The sequence below is a fragment of the Stegostoma tigrinum genome, chromosome 18 (assembly GCF_030684315.1).
Source record: "Stegostoma tigrinum isolate sSteTig4 chromosome 18, sSteTig4.hap1, whole genome shotgun sequence".
NCBI lineage: Eukaryota > Metazoa > Chordata > Chondrichthyes > Orectolobiformes > Stegostomatidae > Stegostoma > Stegostoma tigrinum.
In genome coordinates this window covers 43,060,667-43,087,451 of record NC_081371.1, presented here as the reverse complement: position 1 = coordinate 43,087,451, position 26,785 = coordinate 43,060,667, and the positions used below count along the sequence as shown (strand labels likewise).

At 38.4% G+C, this 26,785-nt stretch overlaps 1 protein-coding gene across 13 annotated transcripts in view; it reads left to right on the top strand.

Moving 5' to 3' along the window:
* mgat4c (mgat4 family member C) overlaps positions 1-26,785 on the top strand; it is a 384,199-nt gene that overhangs the window by 102,142 nt on the left and 255,272 nt on the right. The window contains exons 3-4 of one of the 13 annotated variants that reach the window (XM_059652470.1): positions 13,306-13,388; positions 21,091-21,162. The exons of 11 other annotated variants lie outside the window; for them this stretch is intronic. The gene's annotated coding sequence lies outside the window, so the exon portion shown is untranslated. Of the gene's footprint in view, positions 1-13,305; positions 13,389-21,004; positions 21,163-26,785 lie in introns of all 13 variants that reach the window. One more of the 13 variants, XM_048549093.2, reaches the window with a different exon arrangement.

Below are 26,785 nucleotides of genomic sequence, written 5' to 3'. Positions count from 1 at the left end.
GTTAATAAAATGTGTAGCTGAAGAAGCACAGCAAGCCAGACAGCATCAGGATCCTAATGAAGGGCCCAGTCATAAAATGTTGACGTTCCTGCTCCTCCAATGCCATCTGACATGCTGTACTTCTCCAGCTCCACATTTCATCTTTGAGATGTGTGGCGCAGTCATGATATTGCATAAAAGGGCAAAATCATGAATGGAACAGCCCTATCAAAAGCAAATATCTCAAATGTTCTGGCAGTTACTAGGCAGAAAACTACTTTACCAGCTCAGGCACGTTCACAGCCTGGAAGACAGATGCGTTCCCAAGAACATTATTTATGATGAGGTAGTCAGAGTCAGAAGCTGTATTAAACCTCATCTTCAAGGACATATGTAAGGCATACAAAGCCACTAAACAGTGGTTATCACATACAGGAGACACCAGCTGATGATAGAGGGAAATGAGGGCTGGCGTATGTCACAATGACAATCAGTGGCTCCAACAGTTAAAAAGAAGCCCACAACAATGCTTGATATTTGATATCACAGCTCTGGCTGCTACAAGAAAACAGGAAGAAATATTTGTCTCAAAATGATATCAGAATAATCAATATTGTCATAACAGTATGTAGTTATTAAAGGAAGCCAAAAGATGAAATTGAAAATAACTGTGGAATGCTTATAAAATAAGAGAAACAGAACAACATTCATAAATCATGTTCAAGAATATGTAATGCAGTAAGACTGAAAATTCTCAGCCTTTCCATTGCACGCTGGTTTTAATTCCTGTGGGAATGTACAAGGGGATTGGAAAGCAGATGGGAATCTGAACATGTCAGGACTTAGGTGTCAGCTGTGGTTTAATGGTTAGATTCAATCTGAGTCGAAAATTTGTGGACTCAAGCCCCAGTCCAGATACTCGGGTGCAAAACTATCAACATAAAGAGGTGCAAAATCTTAGCAGGTTTGGCAGCATTTTTTGAATTCTGCCATGGGTTGTGCATGTTATTGGCAAAGCCAGCAGTTATTGGAATCAGAAACTGAGGTCCCATTTCAATTTTAATATAGTTCTTCTTTGTTAAGTCTGTTTCTTTCTCTCAAAGATATTGTCAGACCTATTAAGCCTTTCCAGCTGTTTTTAATTACCAATTTCCAATACAGTTGCATTATATTTCATTTTCATTATTATGCTCATTTCTTATGAATCTATTCATTTCTTAAGGTACAAAAGCATAAAGAGGCACTGCATAAGATGATGCATTGGTTAGAACAGACATTCAATATTAAAAGCCCTTACCAAAGTTGTGGAGATAAGAAATCTCACAAAGTGCAAAACTGGATCCTGACTCACATCAACATTTCACCCAACCCCTGACAATCTCTGACCCCAAAACTCCCCATCCCAGGCCTAATACCTTATACTTCTCGCTCATCAGACCTCATGGCATCCTGTGATCTCACACCATTCTGACCCAATCTCTGAATTCAACATCTTCCAACTGAACCCTGCTACACTCAAAAATTCCTCAAAGACTTATGCCCTTTCCACAACACATGCTTTGCCCTGACTCAGCCACCATGATCCCATTTGGCCTGACAAATATACCCTGTCCTATCACACTTAAGCATCGACAAATCACCACCACCTAGCTACCAATCACACCCCACCAGCCTGACTCTGCGTCTTTCCCTAAGTAACTATTCAGTTCTAACCCATCTAATACTCTAATCCCCTGTCAACAAACTGCTACCCTAGCCCCTCAACTGCGCTTTACTTCTACACACCACCTAACCGCACGAACTGAACACCCTTCTCCATAATTACCTTATGTACGTCTTTCTCAGTAGCTGCAAAGGGGCTGTAGGACAGTCAAAGTACCAATTATGGCACACTTTCTACTCTACATGGCAGTCTTCATTCCCAATTGACTCCCCCCTCTGTTGCTGGCTACAAAAATTCCTATATCAGCCTCCAATTTTCCCTAACAGGAGGTTCCTGTCCTGGAAATTTGAGATCACAACTAATTAAAACATGAGTGAATTTTCTACTTGGCACAATCAGGAACAGGAATAGGAGTTTTCTGGGTTTCAGAAGCAAGGAAAATCTGTGTCTTTATCTTTCTTGATTTTAATTTCAATAGACTCAAGCGAGAACCATTCCAATGGTTTCAAAAATACAGAAGAGCTTGCCCTTATTTGCTTTAATAAAGTTCTAGGTTTCTGATATAGAAGTCCACTGCTTGTGTATTCACCATTGTGTTCTTTAGCATTCCAAGCCTTATGTCAGAAATAGAACTGTATTGTTGTCTTGTTTTATAGAGTGTTTAAATATGGAATTATGTACTTGGCTACACTTTGTGGGTTGTTTAGAGTCAAGTCAGTTTATGTTAGTGTACGGCATATAACAATGATGCAGAGTTCATTCCATGTTTGATAATAGCAATTTTTCATCTCTTGCACAAAATGTAATAACGCAACTAAACTGAAAAATGCTTGACAACACACAACATTGGCAAATCAGGCAAGGAAATCCTGTCAAGCGTATAATATCAGTGTTGGCTAATAATTTGACATGTTTATACCGGAAATAATGTTTTGGTATCAAAATAGCAAGACTTGCTTTTGTGTCCTCACTTTCTTGACCCCACAGTATCCCCAACTTCTCAACAATCAATTAAGTGTTTTTTTTACAAATTGTTATTGTAGTGACTGATACTGAACTATTGTGTGAGAAATACAAGTTTAAATCCAATGAGAATCACTTGGAAATTTAAATTCAATAAATAAATCATAAATAAAATTTTAGTAACTTGGGCCTGATATAAACATTTCAAGCTATTGAACATCACAAATATTAAACATATGACACCATACTTCTTGAATTGATGTAAAAATCCGTCTGGTTTACTAATATCAGCATATGACTCTGGGAACCACAACAATACGATTGAATCATAACCGCCCTCTGAAATTGCTTAGCAAGCCATTCAGTTATATCAAAGTGCTATGAAAAAGAAATCAGAATATGAATAAAATTGGATGAATAACTAGACATCAACCTCAGCCTGATTTAGAAATAAAATGTCGTTCCTTCACGGTCGCTGTGTGAAAATTCTGGAATTGCTTTCTGAATAGCATTGTCTGTGAACCTACATACACGAGCTGCAACAATTCAAGAAGATGGCTCACTACCAAATTCTCAAGAGCAATTAGTGATGGAAAGTAAATGCTGGTCTTGCCCAAATTCCATCTAATAATCTAAAAAAAAATGAAGCTGCAGTTGTAATGTGACAATCACTGAATCCAATTTGTACACAGCCAATGTAATAAATGATCAGATTGCATCCATTTTAGATGTTGTTTAATGGATAACTGTTGGTTAAAATACTGGGAAGAGGTTCCCTGTTCTTCTTTGAATTTACAGCACAAAATCTTCACAATCTGAGCATTCACTTGAAAGGCCAGATAGGCCTCATTTCTGTGTGTCATCAGAAAGATAAACCAGTATTTCTGACAGTGCATCACTCCATTGGTATTGTGCTAACAAAATACACTTTCCATCTTATAGGCTTCTGTCAATATCAAAAATTTCTAACGTGACTATAACTGGGATTTAAACTTAACATGTAGGTTTAACATCAGGCTATGATATGACCCCATTTCAAGTGAGTTGCATCAAGAAAGATACACAGAAATGTTGTACAGTTTTTAAAGTAATTCAAAATCTCTTCACTAACATTTCATTCCTGTAGGACGATGGAATTGTGATTATTTGTCTCAATTACGGACAGATTGGCAAAAGTATAGGACTAGTGAGTTATTTGGTCCTCACTGAAAAGAAACTGCTTCCTAAAATGCACTGAAGATGTAATGAAGAAAACAAATGGCTTGCACTTTTCAGGGATTTTTCAACTCAACCTCGTATGTCATCACTGTACTCCATCAAATTCAGAGCAGCTGCCTAGTAGCATCTGTATTTACTGAGTATTATGCCATGATGAATCAGCAGAGAGCAACTCGAGCTGATGGATTTTTCATCAGTGACTGATTGGAGCTCTATTGCAGTTGCACTTCTCAAATGAACAGCATGAATGTTAGTACTAGGTGCCCTATGAGCATCCTTCACAAGGTAAGGGGCACTATATTGGCAAGCAGTCCTGATATGCATGCACCTGATTTTCAGTCACCTTGCACACATGTCTTTTTAAGTGGGTCATTGTCTCCAACCCAAGTCTCCTGAAGACCTGTCAGCAATTTACAATGAGTGATGAGATTGTTGAATATATTTTTCATCTTACACATCCGTCAATGGAAGACCTGAGGCTGGGGATTTTTTCACCTTTTCAGTTATCGATTCCCAACAATTTAAATGTCTGTTTTAGCACTGATCATGCACAAGCCTTACTTTGATTGAATGCATCTGGTTAAAAGTCCATCTAAGCAAGAAGTTACTGGCACTGCTGAAATTAATTACATTCCCCTTTTTTTCTTCTGTGGTGATGACTGATGTTATCATGAAAATGATCTATCAGACCTGTGGAATTGTACAATCCCTGAGCATCACATAAACATTTTTTTTTCACAAACACGTCACGAATAAACGCTCATATGGGTTCAGAATTGGGTGTCATCTCTTTTCAGTCAGTTGTCAATTTTCCCATTCCTTGTGAAGGTCATTTATGATCCATTTAAACTTCATTCATTATCTTTCATTTGAAAAAAAGGGAAACGACAATGGTATGTATCAGCAATGATGGCAGCAGCACCATCTGGGAACCAAAATGTCCATTTTACAATCTCTATAGAGACCAACATCTTTTACAAAAGACATTCAAACTTGCAGTCATCAGATGAGGGGTAACACAAGATTTCATGCCTTCTGACTTTGACTTTAAGAAGCAGATTAAAAGCACCAAGAATAGGCACTATTCTTGTGGTTAATTTATATTTTAAACTATGGAACTTTCCCAATTTACTTTTAAAACAACTGAAAGGCATCTTTCAGAATATAGATAATATTATTCTTTAAGGTAGATTGTATGAACAAACACTTAGACATAGGAATCCAGAGCAGAAATAGGCCTTTTGGCCCATTTAGGCTGCTTCGGTATTCAGTTCAGATCATAGCTGCTTGCTCCATATTCCCAGCAACAACCAATAACATCTCAACAAATTGTTTACCAAGAATCTATTTATCTCTGTCTTAAAATATTGAAAGACTCTGCTTCTACTATCTTTTGATTCTGAAGGCTCACCAACCTTATTGAGAAAGAAATTCTCCTCATCTGTGTCATAAAATAATGACTGTTTATTTTGTAATTGTGACTGCCAGTGCGAGATTTTTCCACAAGGTGAAACTTCCAATTGTACTGGAACCAATACTAACTTCCCATCATCACATTTGTTCTTCTTATGTTTTAGCCTGGTGACTTCTAATCCCAAGATTGATTATCATTTTAAGATTTTTATTGATGGATGTCTCTCTAGTGCCAACTAGGCAAATCTTCCAGCTTAGTCTTAACCCCGAATGCACTTAGTTATTATTTTTTTCAATGTTAGCTCTCATTGACATTACTGCATAAAGAACAGCAGAGACCTTTATAGGGATGACCGAAATGGCACCAGAAACGATAATGCTGAACACAGGGCTCCATTAATTGAGAGAGAGAGCTTACTTTAGGGCATGAAGTGTGGTGTAAGAATGGCCCAGCATAGGTTAGAGGCATAGTTGATTTGAGGGCAGGTCCAGAGATGTATAAAATTCAGATAGGCGTGATGGCCCTGAACAAGCACATGGACCACATGAAAGCTGAAAATTTGCAAATGCCATGGGAGTGAAACACGTGCAGCTTCTCAACAGCCTCTCAAACTGTTCTGGAACCCGTCAGTGCTCCTTCCAATCAAGCATTGAAGGTAACTCGGAATTGGAGATGGACACACTACATGTTGCTGCCTGAATGCCTTTGCCACCCGAAGAAAAGAATGAATTTCTTCTGAGATGATCTGGGTGCGAGAGGCGAGCTACTGTGCATTACATGCTGTCTATATTTGAGGCAAAGTTGGGGGAGCACGTCCTGGTGCTAAAATGCCCCAGGAGGAGCTACAAAAAGGAAACAGCCTTGGACTCAGAGTGGGAGGGATGTAGTGATTGATAATGAGGTCAGCCAGGTGGACATAATAGAATATGAGTTCCCTGAATTTGGCTGTTAATCTGATCCAATCAGGGAGTCCTGGCTGACAGATATATACAGGAGTGTCAGAGGCTCTGTTTAGTTTGACAGCTGGACCAGTGTCAAGAAACTCCCTCTCTATAAATAAAGGGCAAATTGGTAGTGGGATACCAGTCTCTGTGGAATTATTTCAATTATGGGGTTTTTGACGAGTCAGTGCTTGCCACTGCTTCTCCTGATGCATTTCAATAACCTAGACCTGGCTATATGGTGCACCATTTCAAATATGGAATTACTGTGAAATTAGATGGCATAATCCTCAACTTAGACAGACAAATAGAATAAACAAACACCAAAGCAGATGAGATAGTAAGAACAGCCAATGCTGGAGTCAGAGGTAACACAGTGTAGAGCTGGAGGAACACAGCAGGCCAGGCAGCATCAAAGGAACTGGAAAGTTGATGTTTCAGGCTGGGACCTTTCTTCAGAAGAAAGATGACATGGCAGATAACATTTGAGGCAGAGAATTTTGTGGTGACAGTTTTTGAGAGGAAGAACTGATAAAGACAGTACAAACTAAAGTGTCCAATTCTAAATAGAGTACCAGAATAAAAACAGATGGGAGAATGTTGTATGTGTATAAATGATTGAAAATGATAGGGATGAGGAGGCTGCTGGTTAAAAGGTCACGTGATATTCTAGACTTTATAAATACAGAAATATAGCGCTTAAGCAAGAAATGTATGGTGAACCTTCTTAAAAAATAGATCAACCTCAACAGGGATCTTGTATTCAATTCTGGGAATCCGACACTTCAGGAGGGATGTGAGGACTGTAAAGAGTGCACAGAAAAGATGTGCATGAATAGTATCAGGGATAAGGGACTTCAGTTAAGTGAACAGAATGGTGAAACTGATGTTGTTCTCACTGGAAAACTTGACAGAAGATTTATTGATGTGCTCAGAATCATGAAGTGTCTTGACAGAGTAGGTAGGGAGGAACTATTACTTTTTGTAAAAGGTGATTCACAGAAATACCAAAGGAGACTTGAGGAAAAGCTTTTCTTTTTTACAGCAAGTGATTAGGGTCAAGTCAAGTCATTTTTTCATAAGGATTTGGACTTTGATTTTAGTTCAAACATAACCTTCTTTGTAATGAGATAACAAGGTGTAGAGCTGGATGAACACAACAGGCCAAGCAGCATAGGAGGAGCAGGAAGGCTGACGTTTCAGGCCTAGAAATATTAGCTTTCCTACTCCTCTGAGCTGCTTGGCCTGCTGTTTTCATCCAGCTCTACATCTTGTTGTCTCAGATTCTCCAGAATCTGCAGTTCCTACTATCTCTGATAAATACTTTTTAGTAATGAATCACATTTCACTCCCACTATGGTAATATATAACTTCCAAAAATATATAGTTACATCACAATATCTCTCCCATTTTCATTTTGTGAAGAAGATAACTCTCTAGTTGTAAGGAAAACTCTTCATTTTAGGAGATATGTACACTGCTAAGAAGGCAAACGATTTTCTCCCATTGCTTGTTGCCTTTGAGAAAATAATGGTGGACCTTTTCCTTGAACGCCTGCAGTCCTTGTGGTGAAGGTGCTCTCACAAAGCAGTTAATTGGAAAGTTCTGGAAGTTTGACCCCAAGATAAAAAAAGAACAATTCTAAATGTCCAAGTTAAGAATTTCTTATTTTCAAGAAAACGATGAGGAAAAGGTGTTTTCTCTCCGAGAGTCATTAGCCTGCAAAATTCTGTTCCTTAGAAAACAATGAAGGCCACATCATTGAATTTATTCAAGGCAGACTGAGCTAGATACAACGAGATCAACCATTCGATTGGCAAAGGGCCGAATTACTTATTCCTGTTCCCGTTTCCTATCTTCCAATGTCCCTAAGTTAATGTGCAATGTCACTTCAAGGGAGTGGTGTAATTCGCTGCCCATGGTGTACATAGTGGCTTAATTTCTTTGTACTGATCTCATCCATAATGGTTATGAAATCAGATCTATTACATATCGCAGCATGGCACATCCAACAGAAACATTTAACACAATTCTAAACATTTGCAAAAAATAATGGGTTCTCACAATTTTGCAAGTTCAAATGAACTGTGCATCTATAGCATTCAGCAAGGAAGAAATCTTTCAGCTTTGATACCTGAAAAGCTATTTTATTTCTGATTAAGCTCCTGGGTAAACAAATCTAGAATGCCAGGGGCATCGTTTCTCTATAAAAAAAAGTGCAATATGCATTGCTTTGAAGAAAAAAATATATCCCAGTGCATGCTTAGCAGTCACACTGTAATTGAGTTAGCAAATGCCATTTCAGATTTAAGATTTATCTCGATGTATATGCCCAAAGCGCTGGACAGGCACATTTATTTTGATACCAACATCTCCCATCATTGCTACAAAGTAGAAAATAGATCAATATTACTGTTTTGCTTCTCACCTAGATAAAAGTTGTGAGTAAACTTTCAACATTTGCACAACAGTTAGTAGCATAATGTCACCCAATTCCTCCACAAGGACAATTCAACTGTAAAAAAGGTGAAAAGTGGATTTGAGATAGCTTGCTGGAGCAATCTGCTCAACCTGAGCTACTCTGGCACACGTCCCACTGGTTATTTACAAAATACTATTAGCAAAAATCTGAAAGAAGATCCCTTTCCTCATTCTAACCTATTGTCTGAGGACAAAAATATTATTTTCCAGAGGAACCCCAAATGAGGTGAACAAAAATGAAACTAAAAAAAGTGGAGATTTTTTTTCTCTGTGATTAACAAGATGTTTGAATCCCTGCCCTTAAAAATCTGTAAATCAAACCAATAAAATATACATTCGCTTGTAGGAATTTAGTTTGCACTCGCTCTCTTGTCTCTCTAAAGGGATACATTTCAGTTACCTAAATCTTGAAATCTCAGGTGCAGCAAGGCAAAAGCGAGTGTTAGGGATTTCCCCAAGTATTCACAGAGATACCGCTGAAGTTTAATTGCTATTAGATCAACCAATATACTTTCTTACTTGTCTAGAACTAGCTTGCTAAATTATGCTTTGACCTTCATTGCTCTGCAGAACAGAGTAAGAAGGATAACAGGTACCCACAGCCAGATGTGAACCTTCAGAGTTCAGGATGATGCAAGATTTTTTAGTAATTTCCTGAGGTTAGGAATCAGGCTCGCTCAGTCTGCCACATTGGGTAGATTTAGTTCTGACTTCCATTGCAAGGCTTGTCAATCCTCCTTCCATCAAAGAGGTTAACTATGAGTTGTTTACTCAATTCTAATTATGACATGAGTTTCCATAGCATCTGACAGCCAGGCTGTTGAAGCCTAAAGAAACATTTCAGCTCAATATAATAAAAGCCACAATTATACACTGAAACACTGAGAGTATGATAATTTCAAATACAATCCCAAATATAAACCTTCAGGAAGATATCATCAGTGCTAGTTATCAGACAGTTTACTAAATGTTGGTTTGGCCATACTCCTCATGATATTTCAGAAGCATAGCAGCTCTGAAATCAATTTCTAGGCTGTTATGATTTTTGACAGACTCTGGGAATTAAATTTGTTCTCTCATTATTTTGTACAATGAGCTAACCATGTGGCATATATCCAGTTTTTGAACTTGCATAGTTCAAAAGAAGTTCAAGAGAAAGGGATGATTGGATAGTTCAAGGGACATTGTCTCCATTTATTGAGACAATTTGGACCTGCTCATCTTCTGATAATAACTTGGTCCTGGCTTTCATTGTAAGGCAGATTTTTTTTGGTGCATGAATGGCAAGTTTAGTCAGTTTAGTAGCTTTAGTTTACAGTCAGTTTAATTTTTGCTTATCATTACCATACCTGGTTCAGCCATTTCTGTCCAGAAATCTATTGACTTCTGTGCTGAACATGCTCAATGTTTGAGCTTCCACAGCTCTCTGAGGTAGAGAATTCTAGTGACCGCTGCGAGAAGAAAATTCTCATCTCCATCTTCTAAACCTTGCCCCTTACTCTAAGACCATGTCCCATGACTGTAGACTCTCCACCCAGGGGACATATGCTACCCACATGCCGTGCTTTATAAGAAGTTTGAATGTTTCAATGAGACCATCACTCACTCTCTGAAACTGTAGAGTGTACTGGCCTAGTTTCTTCCATCTCTCTTCCTAAAGCAATCCCACCATCCCAGGAATTAATCCAATGAATCTCCATTGCATTTTCTCTATGGTAAGAATACCCTTCCTTAGGAAGGAGACCAAAACTGTGCAGGGGTAGTCTCAACAAGGCTATAACTGAGGAGCAGGACAAGGGTTTTGAAGTGGTGAATTTCTCTTTGCATTTTCTCGGCAGGCTGAGGGGACGTCTCGGTCTTTTCTTGAGAAGATGGTAGCTTGTTTCTCTGAATCTCTTGTTCATTCTTGTCTTTCCCCAACCTGTCCCTCGATCCCTTACAATTGTAAGAAATTACCCAGGTGTGTTCTGTATGTAAAAAAAAGGACAATTCCAACCCAACCAATTATTGCCCCATCAGTCTACTCTCAATCATCAGTAAAGTGATGGAAGGTATCATCAACAGTGCTATCAAGCTGGGTCTGTTCAGCAATAAACTGTTCACTGACACTCAGTTTGTACTCCAAAAGAGGTCACTCACCTCCTGACCCTATTAAGGCCTTGGTTCAAACATGGGCAAAAGAGCTGAATTCCAGAAGTGAGATGAGAGTGACAGCCCTTGACATCAAAGCCATATTTGAACAACAATGGCATCAAGAAGCTTACAAAAACTAGAGTAAATGGAAATTAGGAGGAAAACACTCCACTGGTTAGAACAATACCTAGCAAAAAGCAATGAAAACTAACCTTCAAATGATGACTAAGGGTACAATGGTCATCATGGCATCATGAGTAGTTGCCTATGGTCATTGGCGAAGAGTGATTCAACAGGTGATTGGCATAACTCCCAAAATAAGGGATCTCAACAGGGATAGGTTGGGGAAAGACAGAAAGTAATGAGGAAGGGATTCAGAGAAACAAGCTATTGTCTTCTCAAGAGAAGACCAGGACTTCCTCTCAGTCTGCCTGAGGAAAGAACAAAGAGAAAGTCACCACTTCAAAACCTCTGCCCTGTTTCTCCATTCTACAGGACAGCTTCAGGATCTGCGAGCTTTCACAGCTATTAGTCATATACTGTCTTTGCCCACTGATGCGTCGTATCTAAACTATTGCTATCAGAAAATTGGTACGTCATCAATTACCTTTAATAGGTAACTGCACTCATGAGCCCACCCAAATCAATAGTATGTACCATGTGCAAGATACACAGTAGAAATTCAGTTTCCTTAGCAACTTCCAAACCGACAGCCACTATCATCTAGGAGCGCAATGACAGCAAATACTTTGCAACATCGTTACCTACAAGTTCTTCTCTAAGCCACTCACCATCCCGACTTGTTAGGTATAAATATATCATTGTTTCTTCAGTGTTGATGGGTTGCAATCCTGGTATGCCCTCCCTGCTGGCATTATGGGTGTACCTGGACAAGATGGGTGATAGTGGTTTAAGAAGTCAGCTTGGCACCTTCTCAAGGGCTATTGGGAATGAACAATAAATGCTTCTCCAGCTGGTGACATCCACATGCCAAGAGTGAATAAAAGAAAGCAAAGATGTAATCTTCTGGAGTTGACATCCAAAAAGTAATGCCAGGAATGATATCTGGATTTCAGGGCTTAAGTTATAAGGAGATATTGCATAAAATAAGCTTGTTTTCTCTTGTATTTAGAGGGTTAAGGGGTGATCTGAGCAAAGTCTTCAAGTTATTAACAGGAAAAGATGAGGTAGATAAAGATAATCTGTTTCAACTCTTTGGGGATTCTAGAACTAGGGGAAATAGTCTTAACATTAGGGACAGACTATCTAGGAAAGATATGAGAAAGTACTTTGACATGCAAACGCCGGTAGATGTTTGGCGCCCTCTTCGAGAAATGGCAGTGGGTACTTGATCAGCTGTTAGCTTTAAGTCTAAATTAGACTTATTTTGTTGAGAAAATGTATTAAGAGGCGTGGTCCAAAGGCAAGTGTATGGAGTTTGGTGACAGATTAGACTAGATCTCATTGAATGGTGAAACAGTCTTGAGGGGCTAAATGGCCTACTCCTGTTCTTAATTTCCTCTGTTCCTCTGGAGCACCAAGAAGAATGCTTTTCAAATGACATTGTGGTTCCTACTGGTGGGTCTTCCTGCAATAAATTTATAAATAATGTTTGAATGTTTTAAATAAAAATTAAAATATTTTGTAATGTCACATAAACAACAAAGAAATCTGTAACATATTGAATACGGTATAGTGGCATCAATGAGCCTGAAGGAAACTGTAATCAAATGATATCAATCCAGAATCCTTAGTTATAATTGCTTTTCTGTAATTTTTCTCAGTCAGAAAATGTTCTTGATTGAAGGCCAAGGACCAATAAAATTTTCGTCACCTATATATTACATGACAATGAAAGATCATCATGGTTTCTGAGATCTGGTCCAGCCACAGACTAATTATCCAGGCCAACACAATGCTCAGATTCTGTCCCTGTATGTCATACTGTTGCTAAATCTTCGTGCCCCTGATTCTCTCTTTTTATCTCAATCCTCATGAAATAGCAAATTACAAAAAATGCAAATCCAACCACATTACTTAAAGTTGTATCAGCAAAAATTGAATCATGCTATAATAAATTCATACAGCTCTGCTGACACAACATGAAGGGTGACATAATTGAACCCTATTAAATGAAACATCCTGATCTATTGCATTTAGAAACTCATCAACATCTGAAAACCTTCATAATTTAAATCAGAAGCTGTCTTAGTATTCTAGCAAAGAAGGGTAGAGGCTTTAATTTTCTAAGTCTTTCCCATTGTCACTTAATTTCTCCATTTTATCCATTCTTCTTACTGCTTTCTTTTGCAGTTCCATATACATTACTAGATAATTCTCCTTTCCTTGTAGTCCTTTTTGCATCTTAAATCTATTTTCAGTTTTTATTCTCTTAAACAGGATATTGATTAGACCACTTTTATAATGCTGTGTGCAATTCTGGTCTCCCTGCTATAGGAAGGATGATGTGAAACATTAATTATTGTCATCTCTATTTGTTACCCATCCCTAAGTGCCCTTGAAATGAAATGGCTTTCTAGACCATCACAGAGGATAATTAAGAATCAACCATATTGCTGTCGGCATGGAGATACAGGTAGGTTACTCCAGTCAAGAATGACACTAGAGGTTATTAGAGGTGTAGATGGGTTTTTAAACACCAGTTGTTAATAACTGTCATGATTACCATTACGAATTCCAGCTTCCAATTCCAGCCATGGTTGAATTTGAATTTATGTCCCCAGGGCATTTGCCTGGGTTGCTGGAATACATTAGCACTACATCACCTTCTCCCCTTATAGCTTAGAATATATTTGTCAAACTATTTATTCATCATTATTAAGTAGTTCTGACTCTGGCGTGAAGCTGTGAAATTCCATGAACCCATTCTTCGTGCATTGTTTAAGTACTATACTGCGAAAGAGCCTAGGTCTACCTTGCAATTTTTTTGGTTAATGATTACGCCTGTGTGTGATCATTTAAACGGTTAACTGGTGGACATTGTTGCCTGCTAGTTTCAGTTTTAACTGGTAGAAGATAAGTTATGTGTCTCATCTAATGATGCATGCAGAATTGCCTCTCCATTGTGCACAGAATGCAAATAGTGCAAGTATGGTAAAGCAAAAAACCTTGGAAACTCACCCCAGATCTGCCAACACCAGTGAAGAGAAAGCGTAGTAAATTTTTCAGGATAGACTTTTTTTAACCATGGGAACATGTACATCTGCTTAAAAAGGCTCCTGTCAGTAACAGATGGGCGAGACTGAACGTTCGTGCACCATAAACCTTCATAAGCACAGGGCTGATTCAATAATTCATTTTTTTTTCAATGGAAAGAATAAAACAGGGAAAGGCCTCAATAAAATCTATAAGATGGATCCACTTTCCAAAACAGAGAGGTCACTGCAGGCTTAGGTGCAGATTTAAATCGTTGCCAAAAGAATTACAAAAAGGTTTGAGGATAAATTATTTCATCAATAGAGTGATGGGGCTCTGACCTTCTCATCTAAAAGGAAGATTTAAGTAGAAACCATTCATACATGTTTAAGAAGTACTTGAATATGTACTTGAACTGGTCTTCAGAACTACAGAATAAGAGCTGGAAGGTCGGATGAGGCTGGAAGGCTTTTTTTTTGGTTTGGCACAGAGAGAATGAGCCAAATAGCTTGATGTTGTGCTGCAAAGTATTGATGTAAACAAAGAAACAAAGAAACCTACAGCACAGGAACAGGCCCTTCGGCCCTCCAAACCTGCGCCAATCAAGATCCTCTGTCTAGCCTGTCATCTATTTTCTAATGGTCTGGTGTAGTTAAGGATCAAATATTATTACACATTGTTAGAAAAGGAACGCAATATCAAAGCTTTTCTTCTTGCAGTCATCAGGGTGAGGATGCAAGAAAACAAACTTAGAAAAAGAACATTTATTTCAACATGAGAAAAGGGTTGGAGCGAGCTTGCATTGGTAATGTGGTACAAACTGTTAACATGGGATTTTTCTTTTCTTAGTTGATTAATCTCAGATTAGGTTGGTACACTGTAACTGGTCAGCACATTGCTATGAGAATGGAGCAAGACTTTACAGTCTTCATAACCTTTTCCTCAATGTAAAGATAAATGTATATGACTTTTAGAGTATGAAAATGAGTCACACTGAAAACCCAATTGATAATATTAAATTGGTCTTTGGTGTAATTGTTTGCATAGTCAGGAATATTTAGTTAACATTGTCCAAATCACAATTACATCTAATATTGCGCTTGGTGTTCTGAGGATTGAAATCACTGACTTGTTCAGCGCAGTCTGAAAATTGCCCTCTATGAACAAAGGAACATTGGAACAGGTGTAGGCCATTCAGGCCCTTGAGCCTGTTCCACAATTTAATAAGAGCATGGGAAATTTTTGGCCTAACTCTGTATATCTGCATTTGACTCACTTCCCTTAAATTTGCATAACAAAAATTATCTCTCAGATTTAAAACTAACAACTAAGCTCGCATCATTTGCTGCTTATGAAGAGAAGGATGACTGTTTCATGAATGTATTGTTGGACATGATTCATCAGTCATTAGGACTTACAGCCTACTTACTGCACATCATACTGGTACTAAAACGCATATACCACGTTACTTAATTTGTGTTATAGGCAGAACATCTTTTTGTCTTGATAGCAGCATCTTACGTGTGGCGAATACCACCTCTGTGCTTACTAATGTGTACTTCTGTTAGTGCAGAATGACGGTTAGTTTCACCTGTTGCTGAAAGTTCAGTGACACCTTTTATTTCCAGGATCATTTGAGGGAGAACAAGCACCTTTCATGTCAAAAGCCAATGGCCTTAGGGTCTAAAATGAGACTGTACAATAAGCAATAACCATAATCATGCAGGGTAGCTTTGACAAACCTATCTCAGCGTGAAGCTTACTTGGTGAACAGATGGTTAGATGTTATTTTTGACATTGCAAGTAAAGTTGATCTTGTTATACATTGAATTAGAGGAAATCTGACTAATTAATGTAAACTTGAGGTAGATAGTAGCGAATACAATTTGCGGTTTTCTCAAATAAAATATCAATGAAGTTATGCTTATGTGATTGCTCTATTTCCACCTGGGTCTGAGTTTAATCAGCTAACTAAGATCCAGAGTTAATGGGAACTGCAGATGCTGGAGAATTCCAAGACAATAAAATGTGAGGCTGGATGAACACAGCAGGCCAAGCAGCATCTCAGGAGCACAAAAGCTGACGTTTCGGGCCTAGACCCTTCATCCAAGGGTCTAGACCCGAAACGTCAGCTTTTGTGCTCCTGAGATGCTGCTTGGCCTGCTGTGTTCATCCAGCCTCACATTTTATTACCTAAGATCCAGAGTTAATCTTTCTTGCTGTGGTCCAACCAATCATCACACCCTTTTCATGCTGTGTGAATTGCTATTCTCCTTCTGAGTTTAGATTCATGTCCTCTAATCCCGATGAGTGCAAGGCAATATGCATTGATTTTGTGTCGTTTTTAAAAGCCTTATTTTCACAAGAGATGTATTGGTGTGTTCAAAGGAGATGCTCATTGAAGGCAAGAAGATTGTACACTTTGGACATTTAACCAAACCTGTCATTTCCCCCAACTTGCTTCACAACTCTAGCTGAGTGAATGGTTCCTTTTACAGACAAATTTTCTGCCTCATCATTTAGATTACCTTCCCAGTTAATTGCTGATGCCAGTAAGGATACAAAGCAGGGCTAAGTTGTACATGATACGGCAGGCGACAATAATTCTAGAGATTACTGACAGACTGTGCTTTTCTCTAAGTTTGCATTTCCACCTTTGAAACTGAGACGTACAGCCATTGGTCTACACATATCTTCTATATCGGCAATAATTAATCACATTTCCTTTAGCTAACTTGCACAGATGGATGAGCTTTAAATAGCTACAGTAGTGAAAGCCAAGGATGCAATGAAATAAACAATAAAATCATCGGATCAACATCAATACGATTAGTAAGCAGATTCCCATGTAAGGAAAAACTATTGACATTGTTGGACAGGCCAACCAATCCAGTATCTATTTTATGTGAATGTTGAGCTCCAGCGATGCTGTTCATGCTCGAAAACCATAATATGGGGAAGTGCCTCATTAAATTTATTTTTAAGATATTTAGCACTTAAGGCTTAAGTTAATGAGTCTACTGTCACCTAATCAGCCTGCTGCCCCACAAGAATTTGTCCACTAAATTAAACAGTTTTATGTAAAACTGAAGACAACAGACCCCAGTGCCCAATAATATAGATTGCCTCCGGTCAATGTGCTTCAATGCTTTAAGCACTGACAGTTACGTTATTAACATCTATATCCCTCTAGTAGTACTTTGGATTGGTAATGTCTAATTACCTCAATGAGCTACTGTTGTCCCTAGAGCACCTATCATGCTAAAGAGCCAAAATGCCTCCAAAGAAATTTAGGAGCTCTTTTAACTGTTCATCCTTTTGTCTCATAAAATGCAGTTAAAGACATACTTTAGTGATGGTGGTTCTTGCCTGTATCAACACAAAGTCTATATCTAAATCCAGTTGGATTCTGGACAGGTATCTTGGAAAAGCTGCAACAGATAAATTTCTGAACTTTGTGTCTTGTGTCAACAATTTTGCTCAAATTTACCTTTATAATAGCTACTGCTGACATAACCAGTTTGGCTTTAAAGTAAAACGAACTGGTAGAATGTTATAATGGATATGTATTAGCTTTGTGTCTGGCTGTCTAATACTATCAGACCACTCTTATTGTCAGGCTACTGTTCGACGAGATCTGCCAGAGTTTTCAATACAATCATGTCAACACTGAGTCTCTTCATTAAAAATCAAACTCACACATATCAAATGCAAATCCTACACTTTCAGCCTTGGGTTTCTTTTTGCAAAATAAACTTTACATTGACGTTGTCTATCTATGGCAAAATATAATTTCAATCCTGTATTACCAGAATTTTGGGCACTTGTGCCGTTATGTTTTTTGAATGGTCTTCTATTTTTGAAATTATTATTCACATACATTTATTTCACAGATAAACTATGTTATATTCCTCCTTTTCTCTGAAGCACTGTGCTTTATCATATACTCACCTCCTGCAACATGTAATGCTCTTTCATAATCTGTGAAGAGCAATGGCTCTGAATTTGACTGGACTGTTCGCCATTAGTTTCACTTTTTTTTCTCATCATTCAGCTAGAAAATGCTTACCTTGCAAATTGCGGATGTAGGAGCTGATGGTGGCACAGTGGGCATCAGTGAACAATGGAGCCTATTGTCTGTCTCCTTAACCAAAGTGATTTAAGTCTTGAGGTGGAACAAGAGGAATAACAGAGAAGCAAATAAGGTGTTTGAGAGTCAAATCAGGTATAGAAATAAACAAAAAGGAATGGAGAGAAAATTTCTATTAAGAGAAAGAGAAAAGATAAAAAGAAAGTAAAATAATAAATTCCAAGTATGAAATTTAGAATCCCCTGAAAAGAATTTATTCCCAATAGGAGGGAGATGCCATGGTTTGAATTATTCTCTTTTTAGATAAGAAAGGTTAAGCAATATAGGAACATGAATCCAATCATTAAAAGATTCCTTACACTGTACCAGTCATAATTTCCTGTGGTAAGTTTATCAGATAATTAATGAACATCTTGAGAACCAAAGGTAGAGTGAGAATGAGCTGCCTTTTTTAAACACTAATGATGGACTGGCTGAAATAGCCCAGTGATTTTACAATAATGTGCAACTTGAAGCAACTTTTCCACACCATAACTTGCTGGAAAATTTGTGTACTAATAACAGCATACACATCAAACTTGCCTATAATGTGCCAGAAAATTCTGGCCCAATGATTTGACTCATGAATATTCCATTGAATGAGTGGATTGTAATTATGCCATTCAACTTAATTAAATTGCTGATAAATATTTAACATACTTATTTTTTACCTGTCTTAAATAAATTGTACTTTAGTTGAAATCCATCACATAAATACAATTTTGTTTGTTGAATCAATTTAACCTATCGCTTTCCCAGCCCTTTTGTCTTTTGTTTCACCCTAAAACAAATACTTTTGGTTAGATATCTGTGCACAATGCACTGAAAATTTCTTTAAATGCTGTCCTCATCACTTGCTATAACACCTCCACTCCTCCATCCTGCTACTCCATAGAATCAGGGGTTCTGCCAATCAGCTACAAAAGACAGGGGGATAACACTACTCGTCAATTTTCTCAGAATTATGGAATAATTGAATGATTACAACACAAATAGAGAACTTTCAGCCCATGTTGGCACTTTGTGAGAGCAATCCATCTAGTTGCACAACTCTGCCTTTAACTGTATATTTTTCTTCATCAGGTGCTTATCTACTTCTGATTAGAAAGCCCCAGTTGAATCTGCCTCCATCAGTCTCAAACAGTGCTTTCCACCTCCAAATTACTCACTGTTTTAGTCTATTTATTCACCTAATGGGATGTGGGTGTTGCTGGCTGGGCCAGCGTTTATTGCCGGTCCTTAGCTGACCTTGACAAAGTGGTGGTGAGCTACCTTTTTGAATCACTGCAGATCATGTGCTGTGGACTGACCCACAATGCCCTAGGGATGGTATTCTGAGATTTGACCCAACAGTAGTGAAAGAATGGTGCTATATTTCCAAGTCAGGACGATGAGTGGTTTGAAGATGAAATTGCAGGTGGTGACATTTCCATGTATCTGCTGCCCTTGTCCTTCCAGATGGAAGGGTCATGGGTTGGGAAGGTGTCATCGAAGGGTTCTTGGTGAATTCCTGCTGTGCATCTTGTAGATAGTGCATGCTGCTGCTGCTACTGAGTATCGGTGGTGGAGGGAGTGGATGCTTATGTATATGGTGCCAATCAAGTAGGCTACTTTGTAATGGATGGTGGTGTCAAGCTTCTTGAATGTTGTTGGAGCAATATTCATCCAGGCTAGTGATGAGTATTCCATCACACTGCTGACTTGTTGTGTAATCAAGGCATTCACGCTCATCAAAACAATCTTTTCTTTGCGATTCCCCTGTTTGTCCACCATAATTTTAGTAGAAATACTGCGCAAAACCATGGAAAATATATTTCATGTCATGTTTCCATTGTTTTCACACTATGTCCACTCTCATAACAACAGGCAAATGGAAAAATACCTGAGAACATTTATATCTCTGAAGAATTTATGAAGAAGGGTCCGGCCCCGAAACGTCAGCTTCCTCAGTAATCATCTCCCCACGTCCAGTAACCTTGGCCAATAACGAAATTAACCATTAGTTAGGTCATGTGTTATTACCTGTGTAGTGTGTGAACAATGAATCTATTCTATTGCAACTGAATTCTCACATGATAAATCACTTAAATGAACTTTGAGCAAAGGCTTTAGCAATCAAATAATTATACACCATTATTTTCAAAATCTTAGTCAGATTGAGCACTGTATTGGAATATTATTTGGCCTAATAAGCTCCTATATAGGAAGTAGTTAGGAGAGTTTGTTTGTACCGTTGTCCTTTTGTAGTTGAAAGCTGCACTTCAGTTGAGTGCCACCTATTCTGTTGAAGGTATTGTCTGTTGCTTTAAGAGTGTGCCGTGACATTAATTTGTGTAGTCACTTCCAAGTGTGTAGCTCCACAGCATATAATTGTCCCCAGTCTGACACAAATTAACAATCTCATTTGCAACATAATTATACTATGATTAACACATACCATTATGCTGACTGCAGATTAAATATCACACATAAGTCTCAGTATAGAATCAGTAACTTCAAATCAATGATAGCTGTGTTTACTGAACTGTGATACCTGTCGATCTATGGTAGAACATGAAGTAATTCTGAATCCTGAAGACGGGTAATACAGAAAAGTTGACTACTCTTTTCCTCCAGATGCTGCCTGGCCTGCTGTGTTCTTCCAGCCTCCTGTGTGTTTACCTTGGATTCCAGCACCTGCAGCTTTTTTTTTGTCTCTAACACGAGTAATTCTGTTGACAAAATGATAACAGTGCACTCTAACTCAATGCAGAGCATTTTGTTTGAATGTTATGACAACGAAACTGCATTGATATTTTTACCTGATGACTGACTGAGAAGGTTCAATCCACACTCTGCAGATTTGAGCACAAAAATCTCGACTGATATTAAATGAGGTACTGTCTTTTGACTGAGATGGTAAACCAAGGCTTTTTCTGCTCTCTCAGGTATGTAAAAGAGATCCAATAGTTTGATTTCAAGAGGAGGGAAATATTCCTTGTTTCCTATTCTTCATCTATTCTTCCCTCGAAAGGCCAGAGACTTTTCCTTCAGTGCCAAGTCACGAAGAGACAGATTATTTGGCCATCATTATGTTGATGTTTAGGTAAGTTTCCGAAGTGAGAATTTTTTGCGTTTCACTATTGACTACACTTTAAGTTGGCTGCAACATGCTCTGGGAGACCACGAGATCTGAAAAGGTGTTAGCCTAGATCAGTAGACGGGGTTAGTATATGGTAGACATTTATTGTCCAAGATTATAATCTCTGTTCTTTATTACTGCAGACGACACAGATATATCTCTGAAGAATTTCTGAAGAAGGGTCCGGCCCCGAAACGTCAGCTTCCTCAGTAAATCATCTCCCCACCTCCAGTAAACTTGGCCAATAACGAAATTTACCATTAGTTAGGCCATGTGTTATTACCTGTGTAGTGTGTGAACAATGAATCTATTCTATTGCAACTGAATTCTCACATGATAAATCACTTAAACGAACTTTGAGCAAAGGCTTTAGCAATCAAATAATTATACACCATTATTTTCAAAATCTTAGTCAGATTGAGCACTGTATTGGAATATTATTTGGCCTAATAAGCTCCTATATAGGAAGTAGTTAGGATCTTCATAAGCCTGCTTAAACAGAATGAAATTGAGTGCATCATTTCCGAGTACTGATCTCTTGAAAACAATTCATCCCTTATAGAGTGCCATTATTTTCTCCCATCAAACCTCAAGTCCCAGTTTATGGACATCAAATTCAAGTGCAATTCCCACTCATAATAATAACGGAAAATGTTGGAAATATTCAGCAGGTCTGGCAGTACCTGCAGAGAAAAAAGCAAAGTTAACATTTCAGGTCAGTTGTTTGTCATCAAATTCGTCTTTATGCCGACAGTAAATTCTGAATAAATTTGTTAGAAAGCAATAAAGGAGTGCTATGCATCATTTTAAGGTAAATTCCCACAGTGAAAATTGTTCAAAAGCTAAGCAGTGACTGATTCTAAGTTCTTGACATAATGCCAAAATGAAATAAGATTTTTTTCGTAATTATTTTAGACTGGAACGAAATAAGGACATAAAATTCACCACTTTTTTTTATTGGAACCCTGTCCAAATCTTGACAGAGTGTGATAGAATGGCCACAAGCTGTGCGAAATATTATTGAAAGGTCTAGAAAGAGATGGTATCTGTGCCTGCTTTAACTGAGGTTAATGGAATGAAAATCGTAGAGATGGATACGGGGGGGCTCTTCATTAGGATTTCTCGTCATCCTCTCAGAGGTTTACAGAGATGGTGTTGGTCATGGCCAATGAGAAGAGGCAGCTGCAGATAAAATGGGGCTTATGTGGGGATTGAGGTCTGTAATTTTGACAGCAGGTTAGCCAGATTTATTTTAGAAGTTGATATGATTGGCATCTGATAAAGAGAGTTTATTCTGTTTTTTTTTATGGAGTAAGGGGCAGGCAGTGAACGTGGGGTTGGGCGTTTGGCGCTAGAGTTGGAGCCAGGGTGGTGAGTGGTGAATACACACTTCCCTCACACATCCCCCTCAATCTGAAGTATCAGAACAATCAGACACAATTCATCATTACTGCCAAGATTACGTCATAAATTATAATATTATGTAATAGCAGAAGACCATCTCCTACAGACAGGACTGTGATTCATTCTTCTGAGGAATGTACAAAAAACATAGAGCTGGTAGCAAGCTTCAACGCAGGTCTGTTTATGCTAGTGGCTTGATATCTTTAGTGTATGGGCTGGTGTACTGTGAAGGGCGCAGTTGGTCATGGAAGGGAAACAAAATCTCCCAGTGTGTGGGCTGTTAGCCAGTCACTGTTGAATGGAATCAAGGCAAAAGAATTTCAATCAAAGCCAGCATTTTCAAAATCAACGATTTAACTCACAATATAAATGATGCTAGTATCATCCACTCTAATGGCTGGAATATTCTACTCTTCCCTCTTCTACTTGTGCATGTGCTATATTATTATTTCTCTTTGTGTTTAGTGCTTAATAGCCATTCTCTTTTATTAACTCAAAAAAGTTGACTAAATTTGTTTATTTTAAAACATAATTTTATTTGGTCTGGGAGGAAGATATCCATAGGAGATGCGATCACCATGCGAATGAATAAACATGGGGAGCCATATTGTCTCCCTTTATTCAAGGGTTTGACCATTTGGGGCAACCTCTTTGGAACTGTAACAAATTAGGTAAGCTCACCTGAAGACTGGACATTAAAAATGTATCATTTGTTAACACAGATTGCTGGATCATCATGTTAACCCGAAAGCCTTTTCGTGACGATCGTCTGATGATGTGCAAGAAACAACTTTCTGGTTAACAAGCCATCTAAGCTTTCTTTGCAGATTTCAGGCTTTGGATAGATTCTGCAAAATTGATGTCCACACATTTATTTGATGCTGGAAAGGGTGGACTCCAGTGTAAATTTTACATGATTTGGACAGTCTGGTTAGTGGCCAAATGCAATGTGGATGCACTGTAATGTGGATAAAATTGGGTTGTCCACTTTGAGAGCATAAATGGGAAGGCAGATTATTGTCTGAATATCTATAAATTCAGAGAGGAGAATGTACAACGAGATCCGGGTGTTTTCAGACATCAGTCACTCAAGGGAAGCATGCAGTCAGTTAAGAGAGAAATGTTATGTTGCCCTCCATTGCACATGTATTTGAGTACAGGAGCAGGGATATCTTGCTGCAATTTTACAGGGCCCAAGTGAGACCACACTTGGGACATTGTGTGCAGCTTGGTCTTCTAATCTGAAGAAAGCAGTTCCTCTATGGAGGGAATGCAGCAAAGGTTTACCAGACTGATTCCTAAGAACTAATGTATGTAGAACTAATGAATGAGGAGAGGTTGAATTGGATAGGGTTATGTTTGCTGGTTGAGAGGAGGATACTGTAGAAGCCTAACCTGAACAGGCTATTAAGTTGAATGATCATCCATGGCAGAGCAGGCTTGTAGAAATGAATGGCCTACTACTGCTCCTATTTTCTGTGTTTTCTATTAAAACCTCGAGTATCTGACAGGATTGGAGCACAAGAGTAGAGCTGTGGTATGGGAAGAAGTGCATACCTACACCATCTACAGATTGTAATTCACTACAAATTGATGAGTGGGGAGTAGGATCTGAGAAATATAGACACGTAGAAAGTAGAAGCAGGTAAAGGCCATTCAGCCTTTTCAGCCTGTTCCACCTTTCAGAATGAGAACAGAAAGTTTTAAAAGAGCCGTAAGGGGCAACCTTTTCACACAGAGGGTGGTGCATGTATGGAATGAGCTGAGGAATTGGTGGAGGCTGGTATAATTGTAACATCTAAAATGCAGCTGAATGAGTACACGAATAGGAAGGGTTAAATGTTGGCAAATGGGACTAGATTAATTTAGGATATCTGGACAACATGGGCTGAAGAGTCTGTTTCCATCCTGCATGACTCTATGAATCTACGTCTGATCATCCAATTCAGTACCTTATTTCCACTTTCTCGCCAAACCCTTCAATCCCTTTAGCCCTCAGAACTATACCTGAAATCTCATAGAAAACAGTCAATGTATTGGCGTCAACTGTTTTCTGCGGCAGAGAATTTCATAGGCTCACCACTCTCTGAATGAAGAAATTTGTCCTCATTTCAGTCCTAAAGAACCTACTCATTTCCAGCAAAAGAGAGAGAAATGTTGTGTTAGAAGATGGCATAATGCATTGGATTGCTATACCTATTACAGCTGGCAGTGGATGCAGTTTGTGTGATGTGAGAGTGGGCTTTCATGCAGTGTTAAATGTGTGAGGGCAAGTTGAGGCAATGATTTTTGGATTGGACTCATGCTAGATACAGGTGCTGATATGATCAATGAAGGAGCATAATGAATACAACTGTCCATGTCTAATGGCTCATTTATAAGAGTTTAGCATTTGAAGATAATCTTGAGTCTGATAGAGTTTAATACTGTGTGGGAAAATGTGAAATTGTCCATTTTGGTGGGAAGATGAAACACTTTATCAAAATGATAAGAGATTATAAACCTCTGAAATGCAGAGGGATCTGGATGTCATAGTACATGAAGGTTAGTATGCAGATACAGCAAATGTCTAGGATAGTCATTAAAATGTTATATTTTATTGCAAGGGAAATTGAATTCATAAGTAGAGGGATTTTGTTTCAGTTGTCTTGGGCATTGGTGAAACCACAGCTAGAATATCATAAAAACAGGATGCAAATGTGTTTGAAGTAGTTCAGAAATCATTTAGGAGATCTGGAAAGCATTGATTAGTTAGTGAGGAAAGTTTGGAATATGAGGTTTGGATCTAACGGAGTTTAGAAGGGCAAAAGGCACAATTCTTAAAATATTACAGATACGGAATGGTTTTGACAGTGTGCATGTTGAAATGATATATCTTCTTATGGAAAATTCTTGAACTATGAGGTCTAAAAATAAGGGGTTGCTTATTTAAGATAGAGTTGAGGTGAAATATTTTGTCATAGAGGGTATAAGAGTTGTAGCACTCATCCTTGAAAGGTGGTGGAAGCAAAGTCCTTGAAACTTTTTAAGGCAAAGTTGGATAATTTCTCAATAAACATGACAGTGGAGACACTTTCATGGGCAAGCAAGAACTTTGAGTAATCAGATCAGCCATGATCTTATCAATTGGCAGAGCAGCCTCAAGGAGCTCTGAGAGGTACAGGCTGGCTTTCAGTAGCACAGGACAGCATTAAGTATTGCAAGCCTTGCATGACTTTGGGCCACCTCTTGGGGCAAAAGGCCACTCTGCCCAGTACTTAGTTCTGGGCTAAACACCAAAATCATTCAAAGCAGCTCAAAGCTTATGTGCTGTTGGCATCATTATAAAACAAGTGCAAATTAATTGTCCATTACCTGATTATTGACCTAATCCAATTTTTGCCCCTACAGCTTTGCTCCTATTATGTAATTATAATGATAAAGATCATACTAAATCGTAAGATAATTACAGATAAGGAAGAACATTCAGTCCATATTAGTTGTCATTCAGAATTCTACAGTTTGCAACCCACTGAACTTTACCATTCCATAATTACAACCACCAGTTTGCCCCTCCATAAATCTAAACAGAAAACTATCACTCACCTTCCCAGAGAAGAAGGATGTCCTGAAATCATTTCTCAAATTATATTTTGTGTATTTTTGTCATACTTCTTCAATTTCATTCAAAGTAGTGTTCTGGGTTATTTGTTAGGATCCCAGATGAATGTAATGCTGGAGAAATCCGACCCCAGAATGAAAGTTGGATTGTGTCTTGGATCAGAGAGTGCGTCTGAGTTGTTCTTTTCAGATTCAGTTAAATGAGGTAAAGAGAAGACTCAACAATAGCGATTTGCTTAAATATTAACATTTATTGAGTAATAATAAAAGATGAAAGAGAAAGGAACATTTATTAAGTAATTTAAAAAAAGCCTCTCGACCTTTTGCCCATCGGGGACCCTGCAATCAATGGCTGGTTTGAAGGCTCAGGTTGGGCCTGGCACCATTTACAATCCTGGTCCGAGGTGAAGCCTAATGACGTGGAACAAAACTCTCACTCTCTTAACAAGCAGCCAGGCACAGAAGAAACAATTGCAGAGAAACATGTTGATTGCGCCAGCTTCGGCATGTACAGGAATATTCACAGGACTCATTCAAAGTCATGCATCAGTTGAATATCGTCAACAATTTTAGTCCTTCACCC